A 9,792-nucleotide genomic window follows, 5' to 3' on the forward strand; every position below is an offset into this window, starting at 1 on the left:
ACAGCTTGTTTAGATTCTGAGAAATACGTTAATATTTATATACATGCATGGGGAACCACTGAACAGTCTCTTCTCACAACTCCAAGTGGTATCTCCCGCTCTGTTCTTTTTACGGTATTTGGGAAGTCTCCGCCTCTTCTTTACACTCTTTTGGGCCTATCTTCTTCTTTTCCTCCCTCTCTTGTGTTTTCAAAACAAAGCTGCAGTCATTGAGTCCATGCCCCATTTGGTCAAAGCCCACGCCCGTCAAAAACACAAAGCCCTCGGTTTCAGAAAGTTCCTGACCACCCTCTTCCCAAAACAACCGTTTTGAAATTTTTTACACATAATTCACACTGAGCATTACGCATGCACTCTCCACAGCATTTTTGAATATACATGGACGTGTCTGCACATAAGACACAGTTGCAGCATGTCTCTACAGGATGTTTATGTTTTACTGCTGTCAGTATCGCCTTCATTTGAGGCATTACAGTAAATCTGCTCACTTCTGATTCGGTTGTAATCCTGGGGAAGCAATACCCTGTTGAGCCGCCTGCCGATTGTCTAGATATGCTTATGTTTTTGCCCTGAATTTTGCAAATTTTAGGATAAGCCTGGCCATGTTGATACTCAGATAATCAGATAAGTTATGAACCGCATGGTAGACCGGGCATCATGGACATAATATGTGTATGTTTGTGTGTGCATCTGACTAAATGACTGAAAGTAATGGGACTCCAGAGGGGTTGTGCATGCTGGGAAACAGTCCAGTCCTCTCCTGTGTCAGTCCTATATTGTGGTTGACTCAACAGGAAAGGAATGCGAGGCCGATTTTTTATACATCCTGACCCGCTGCAGGAGCCTAGGGAAGACTCTGCGAATGTGTGCGTGAGTTCGTATAGGCCTTTGTGTGTGTGAGCATAGATCCACTCCTTTTTGTGAAACTCACAACATCTTTGTAAAGTCTGTAATCAAGTCTGCCTATAATCACACAGAATGAAAACATTATGTTAAAAGGTTACTCCACCCCAAAATAAAAATTTTGTCATTTATCACTTACCCCCATGTCGTTCCAAACCTGTAAAATCTTTGTTCGTCTTCGGAACATAATTTAAGATATTTTGGATTAAAACTGAGAGGATTGTGACTGTCCCATTGACTGCCAAATAAATAACAATGTCAAGGTCCAGAAAGTGAGAATAGTCCATCTGCCATCAGTGGTTCAACCGTAATGTTATGAAGCGACCAGATATTTTTGTATGCAAAGAAAACAAAAATAACTATATTCAACAATTTGTCTCTGCTGAATGCAAACTGCATACACTCTTCTGTGTCAGCTGCGACGCAAGGATACATTTTCTATGTGTATTTTCGCTTTAATTTGAACGAAAACAGCGCAACCGTGCTGCATGATTGACACAGAAGAGCGTATGGTTTTTGTGATGCAAAAATTGCAACTTTATAATCTAACCTTGAGAAACGATGAAAATCTGAGAGTGCATTTCATTACCATCATGACTGTGATCGTAAGGGCTCATGACATGTGCAGATGTTCTTTGTCGCAAAGAGGTTTACTGCCGTTGAAAGCCAGTGACTAATCGATTAACTTCACACTGGTCCTGTTAGTAGTTGTGAACACCACCTGTTCTCTATATTGTGATTATATCATATAAAACAAGTGATCAAGAATGTTCTCTTTCTAATCGCTGGAGAAGTCAGTTCAAGATCAGTGCTAGTCTAACGGTGATATGATTTATTCATTTTCCTAACTATTGTTACCAGATTTTCCAGACATGTCCTGCCTGGGATTTTTAAATAGCTTAAAATGTCTGGATTTTATCTTTTTTTTTCATATTATATATGTTTTTATATTGCTTTGGCTGCTCTCTGTAGATTCCACCTTCTTGCACACTGTTGGACAAACTACTTTTCAGTCATTGGCTACCTTCAGCAAGAAAAAACAAAAAAACAACTGAATGTTACATAATAGTCAAATTTCATTCCAGTTATAATATTCTATTTTAATATGCAATGGATTATCATTCTTATTATTAACATTCTGAATGAAAAGAAATAAAGAGTTATTGTTTTTCTTGTTTTTGACTCATGAAATCTTGTAATTTAATAATAATAATAATAATAATAATAATAATAAAGTTACATAAAGATCAAAAGCATGGATCTGACATGCATTTTCTGCAGATGTTCTCCCAACAGCTTATAATATTTTTATAAGTGCTCAAGTGACTCTTTGTGTGTATAAAAACAGTGCTCGAATGCCAGATTTAGTCCTCTTTCACGACTTCTTGTGTTTGGTTTAAAATCTTTTGAATACCAATATATATATATATATATATATATATATATATTGTATGTGATTTCTCAATTTATGTTGGATGGTCTGAATAGTCCAGAAATAAAAAAATATACATAAATAAAAAAAGAATATTAAAACCATTTCCTCACCTTGTCTGACATCCTGCTCACTGTTTAGGGGTCCAAGCACTCTATCATATCCCAAAAGCACACAATATATGCTGCTAATATACAATACTGTAATATTACCAAAAAATGATGATCATAATCTCCATATCGAAATCCCAGTTGGCCAGAGAGTGTTTCATCTTTTATGAATCATTAAAACAATGTCCGAGGATGCCGTGAGCCTAGAGACTTTAGTGTACACAGTGACTTTTTAAAAGCTTACAGTTTAAAGGTGAGCTATAAAAGAATAGTGCTCATAAACAGCTGCTGAGATTCTTCACTTGAAAGGGAATTGGCGGCCTGGATCTGGAAATTGTATTCATATCAAGCTGATAATATCAATTCAAGATGGGACTGCCTATTTGTTATTTTACAGTAACATATGTATTATGTTTTATAATTTTTTTTTTACCAGCCTTAAAATTATTTTTTGTTATTAAAAATGTGTTTTATATATCTAAATAATCATATATATATATATATATATATATATATATATATATATATATATTATATATATATATATATATATATATTATTTTTTTATTAATTTTTTTGCAGTGTGATGCCATTCGCTAGAAAAAGAAGTTGAAAGAAAAACAATAATGTGTCTAGTGCAAACATGCAGTATATTAAAGACACACTGATTTCCTAAACCCGCCTGAGGGAAGACACTGAACCTGATTAGGTGTCTTTCACGTGGACAGTCTGCTTTGTGCAAGGACTGCTGGTTGGACCGGTGTCCCCTGTGGGAGAGGGGTCACAGAATGCAAGCTGGGATGAAAAGAGGCCTCGTGGGACAGATTTACAACAGGGACTCTGTGGTCAAACAGCTAATGGTTTGAGGAATTACTTGAGTAAGTCTGAAAGAAAGAGAGAGAGGAAGAGGAGGGGCCGCTGTGCAGGGAGCAAGAGAAAGGGCAGAGATTCCCTCTGTCCTGATTTCAAACTGACAGTAGGGCTGTAATGTCGGGATTTCATTTTGTCATTCTAGCTCCTTCCCTGTCCTCATTTCCATCTGTTCTTCTCTTGCTCTTCATGCCGCCTTCAGCTTCCCGTGTATGCACACATGCACAAACACTTGCAAAGAAACAAAGTCCATATATCCCCCTCCCCATCTAACACACATGGCTCCCATTCCCTTCATACCTCCCTGTGCCATCAGAGCCCAGTTTCCAGGAAAGAGGCTCTTTAATTGAGTTGACTCTTTACTGCTCTTGCAGTGTGTGTGTGTGAGAGAGGACACATTTAGACAGGAAGGGGAGGTGCAGAGCGGGAGCTCATGCACAAACTCACACGTTCCTTTACTGTAAGAACTCATTTCCCCCTCCTAGCTACTTGCTTTTTTCTCCACCCTCTCCTTCTCCATCCCCTTCAATTTTCGCTTTGTTTGGGTCAGTGTCTGCACAGTTTTTGGTTATTGAACTCTACACTTACACATGAAACATGCACATTTAAAATGCACTAACAGAATTATCTAATTTTCATGCAATATTAGTGCATTTCTGATTGACCATTAGTGAAGTTTATAAAGAAACACAAGACGACAAAATCTGTAACAACATGCACACTCTTCTGGAATCATGCATGTGTGTGGATTTTTTAAATAAATAAAACACATAATATTTTTTCAAAGGCCAGCTTTATATACATATATAAGAATGATGTAAAAATAGAAATTATAAAAGTAATACTATAAAAAAAGAATTTTCAAGTGTCATAAGAATATATATATATATATATATATAAGGAATATAATGAATGCATTTTAGGAAACAATACTACATTTTGCAAGGCAAGAAATGTTTATGGCTACTTTTATATACAATTTAACTAATTTATGTATGTATATATTTTATGGGATGTACAAAATACGTAAGGCCAGCTTTAAATAAATAATGTATAAATACAAATGAAGACATTTTTTTTTATTTATAATTTTATACATTTTAAATATAAAAAAATAATAGAAAATGCATTCTTAAAATCCTGAAAAAGAAAATGTTTGGCTCGATTTATATAAATATATATTTTTATAAAATTTTAGATAATATTTATATAAAAATATCATAAAAAATGTACAAATAAAAACAATAAAATAATTTAAAGGCATGTAAGAAGTATGTATAGTCAGCTTTAAATCAATCAATCAATCAATCAATAATGTAAAATACTATTTCAAAGCAGGTGTGAAGCATTTATGGTTGGCAAAGCTTCAGCTGTAAACTTAATCTTTAAAAATTATGTTTAATTGGCAAATTCCCAATAATAAATTACAGTACAAAGAATCCGAAATATTTCTACTTCAGCTTAAATTATGATTATTTCTCTCTCTCTCTTTTTAAGCTGCTTACTTTAAAAAAAAATTTTTTCAAAGCTGTTTTAGTTGTGTTGTGAATCACACATTTTTAAAGTGGCTTCTAACATTTGGCCATTGTATACTGTAACTTTAGAAGACTGTTGGCAAGGGAGCGTAAACCTGAAACCTGCGCTACCTGGAACAGTGAGTTCTCCTTTCATAGATTTCAAAAGTTTGAGATTTTATGTCAGAAATAAGAGCTGAATAAGTCACCGAATTTATGTATGACCCTGTGTGAAGGTTCGAGAAAGATACAATGAATTTGTGCCAGCTGATCTCAAGACAGGAAGCACATATCGCCCTAAACAATAGAACAGACAACTTTCTCACGTTCAACATCTCTTGATCAGACATCCCTGAATTCCACAGCGTACTCAGATTACAGCTGACTGTTATAGAGCACAAAAGTGATCGGGAAAGATCTCTCCTATTCTCCTCCACTGACGCATTTAATTTTAAATGTCTATCTTAAGTGTACAACAGAGCTGAAAGGATGTGATGATATAAAAAAAAACAAATTCAGTGGTGACAAGGTGAACAGCTAACCTGTGTTACTGACAACGTGAGTTTTGAATTGTAAACATGAACAATAAAAAAGGTCCAGCCATGAAGTTCAAACAAAGCCAAGCAACCAAAATGATACAGACAATGTAAAAAACAGAGAGAGAGAGTCTGCAGAGCTTTTGTAAGATCTAAGCACAGGAAACCAGAGAGATGAGAGAGGTTTCCTGTCTGCTGTGTTGGACAGAGAGAAGGTAACACCTGAAGGTTTGCTACACATTCCTCCAACTTAAAATAAACTGCTGCGCAGACCCACACGCAACTGCCTGAAGTGTTTTTTCGCACAGAGAACAGGTTACATGTAGGCGTTTTTTGACTGGAAGAAATCTCACCCGTGCGCTGAAAATCGCTGAGAGGACTATTAACGCTCATTCGAGTGGGGAGAGAAATGTAAGAAAGAAAAGTACGAGAAATAAAGCTTCAGAGCTAGTCAGATCGCTTGGCTGTTTGCCCTGCAGTGTTTTCACTTCCGTCTCACCTTCTGACCTGCGGTGATGGACTGTCAGCTTACTGGAACACACGCAGCGCCTTTCCAAGGGCGGCGCAGCTCTTTTCGATTTGAACTGATATCTGATATGGTGTTTCTCTTCTCTCTTTACCAAAGACATTCCTATAACAGTGACCACAGCCCACATTTAGAGTTTTAAAAGAAAAACTTGGTTTCAACCTCTGTTCGAAATTCTCACATTTCCTGAAAATGAGATCACAATGTGTCCGTGAGCTCCATTTGCTGATAGTGTAATTTCAGTTTATGCATCGTTCAAAATAACCCCCACTCAAGGTAATAAAACATTTAGGCTAAAAGTTCTACATGCGCACATTTTCTTATAAATCGTGATTAATAAGAATCACTAAATTTCAGAATATATGTGTAATACTTATACCCTAATCCTACAGGTGAGTAGTTAAGTCCATTTATCAACATAGGCTAATACACAAACAAATTATGTGTGTTTATGAAAGCTGCACTGGTTCCTGACAAACCTGTTCTTCATATATTGTCATTGTTCATTCATTTATTGTCATTATTTACTTATTCTCACGTCCTTCCGAACCCATACAATGTTTATTTCTGTGTAAACACAAAATAACAAATTGACCATGGGCTGTCAGATCACACAACATAGTATTAAACGTAGCATTTCATATGATTCATGCACTATTTAATGCACTATTAGTGTTTGAAGTCATCTGAATGCTTTACAGTCACATGGACTATTGTTATGTAGCTTTGACATGAACGGTTAAAATCATTCCACAAATAGTTTACTTATGTTTCATAGGGGAAAAAATAAAAATGGACATGACTGGATAGACATGAATTCCTTTAAGCAGAATTGGAATAAGGGATCGCATTATGTTTGGGCCATTTCAGCAAGTCATTTAATCTACCATCAACTTCATAAAGCATAGTAGACAACTGAAGTGAACTGTTTAATTGTGTCTCCAATTTTCAGCCTTGATGTCAAGGGGTGTTTCAAAAGATTGACTCATTATTTGTGTAAATATGACTAAGCACTTGTTAATTTCAATTATTGTTGAGTAGGGGCTCATCTGTCATCTTGTATCCAGTGTGAAAAAACAATTCATTCCTCAATGGCATGTATAATAAAATAATAATAAAAATCCACACGCATTTGTGCTCAAATTTTCACACACATTTTGTCATGTTAAATAAGGTGGGGAAAATATGAAAATATCATTCAATTGAATCAAGTTAATTCTCAGTCTGAACAATTATAGCTCGAACTTACAAAATAAATTAAATAATGTTCAGTATTATTTTGTAATTGAGGTCATTTTAAATAATTATAACATGCAACACATTTATAACAATCGTATCTGCGAAAGCAAACACAGAAAGCGTCAGGTCCACTTCAGCTTTTGCAGATGTGTGGGACACTTAAGGTAAGTAACTTAAATGAGAACAAAAATGGACATGTTGGTATTTTAGAATAATATAACTGATCTGTTTCAGTCATCATTAACAACAGATTCACTGACCCATTAATGGTGGGAGAGTCTTCGATTGAGTCAAATCAATACATGTATTTTGTTCTGCCAGATGTCTAATGGTGAAAACATAAAGCTGACCTCTCACATACATGTGCAAGCAATTCCATACATACAAGAACATACTCAACCCTGTAACTCTTAACAATGAAAATTAAATACTGTTCAGAATAAATTAACCTGTATGGTACTGGAAACATTTTAAATTTGGCACACTGTAACCTTGACTGTAAAAATGTGTTAACAGTAAGTGGTTAACAGTAAGTTTCCTCACTAGATCTAACCTCACATTTCATGTAATTTTACAGTAAAATGCTGTTAAAGTTTGTAAAAGAAACTCCATGAACTTACATTCCCAACTCACATTTAATGGTACTTATTGTGCATAATTGTGTTTTTTTTTTATTACTTTTCAGTTATCAGTTATGTATAATATGGTTTTATGCTACAACTAATGTTGTTTAATTCATGTTTATTACATTATTTTAGTGTCATGTGTGTTACCATGATGGTGTTTTTGTATTTGTGTGTATGACACAGTGTACCTTTTATATAATTTGGACAGTTCTTTTTTTTTTTTTTTACCATTTTAATAAATTAATTTTCTTTTACAGAATCATTCTGGCACCCCCACCCCCACCTTTTTTCACACAAAAATTCACTGTTGTTATGTTGGTTCATAAAAGCCTATTAAAGCAAAAGATAGTGATACATTGGTTACTGGCAATTTCTACAGTACTTTCTGCAAAATTCTTTGCACTGTGCAAATAGGCTGAAACTGTACTGTACTTTAGCAAGCAGTATAAAACCGACCTAAAGCCTCAATGAACTACTTGCACACAGTCTGACCTTTCAAAGATGCATTAGACATTAGTAGTCTTCTGAAATGCATTAATGAGCAGTCACGGCATGTTTCTGATGCATCCGTCTAATTATAGGGTATGCAAGCATGTTATTTCCCTCAAACATGAATGTCTTACTTACCAGAAACTAACCTGGGTGTGACAGATTCTTTGAGCACCTTTGAATTGTGACTATATTTAAATAATACATTAGTGAAAGACATGCCAGAGAGAAACCACTTCTGTTGAAACTTTTCATGAAATCAACATCACTGTAAATGGATCAAGGAAGTGCGCATCCTCTCCGCAGTTTCCCAATTTCTGTTCCTCTTGTGTGCCACCCCTGGAAAAGAGATTGCTAGTGCGCAGTCTGCAACACTGACGCAAACGGAACAGCCATTATACAATATTTCTTCCTTCCTGAAAATATTCTGAAAATACCACAGCCACAAAAAATAGAAAGCCTGCAAGAACGCATTTTGTCAGCGTACTCTAAAGATGCAGAAAACACCAAACTTAACAAAAAAAAAAAAAGGCAGTATCATACAAAAATCACAGGATATAGAAAGATGGAGTTGTCATTGTCTGGCAAAGAAAGAGTGTCTAAGATATTTTTGCAATTTTATTTCAGCTTTAAAGCTGCAGTAGGTAACTTTTGTAAATATATATTTTTTACATATTTGTTAAACCAGTCATTATGTCCTGACAGTAGAATATGAGACAGATAATCTGTGAAAAAAATCAAGCTCCTCTGGCTCCTCCCAGTGGTCCTATTGCCATTTGCAGAAATTCATCCGCTCCCGGTAAGAAACAACCAATCAGAGCTGCGGTCCGTAACTTTGTTTGTGTTCAAAATGTAGAAAATGTATATAATAAGTGAGTACACCATGAATCCATTTTCCAAACCGTGTTTTTAGCTTGTCCTGAATCACTAGGGTGCACCTATAATAAGTGTTTATATTTGGACTATTTCAGATTGCTTCGGGGGTACCGCGGCGGAGTAACCCAGTACCTTTGTGATCTTCATAGACATAAACAGAGAGAAGTAGTTCCGGCTACGATGTTCTTCCGCAAGACGCAAGCAGTTCTGTTTATTAACCGCTAGAGCGTCAAAGTTACCTACTGCAGCTTTAAGATTAAGAAACTTCTTATCACCCTCTGTTTTTCCACATAAAGTCAGACAATAATAACATTTAGAATATATATAAATAATAAAAAATCATGAAATAAGTTGAACACTTCTTTTATATTATTAACTCTCTCTCTCTTTATTTTAAATGTTTACCATCATTCTCGTCTTCCCCACTTGGCTGTCATCTCATTTTGCTTCACATCCTTCCCCTCCTTTTAATCTACTCAATCACAATAAGACAACATAAAACTCTTGCCATGTGTTCTTGGAAACACTGATCTCTAACTTTACCTGGTATTCTGCATCGGTCATTTTCCCAGGATTTCAGAACTGATTTGACGGGGTAACAACTGTTTTTGATCTTTCCCTGTGGGGTGGAGGTCAGGATGAGATCATCTGGGATTTGACTTATCATGAAT

This window comes from Carassius auratus, unplaced genomic scaffold (genome assembly GCF_003368295.1).
Source record: "Carassius auratus strain Wakin unplaced genomic scaffold, ASM336829v1 scaf_tig00004576, whole genome shotgun sequence".
In the NCBI taxonomy this organism is placed as follows: domain Eukaryota; kingdom Metazoa; phylum Chordata; class Actinopteri; order Cypriniformes; family Cyprinidae; genus Carassius; species Carassius auratus.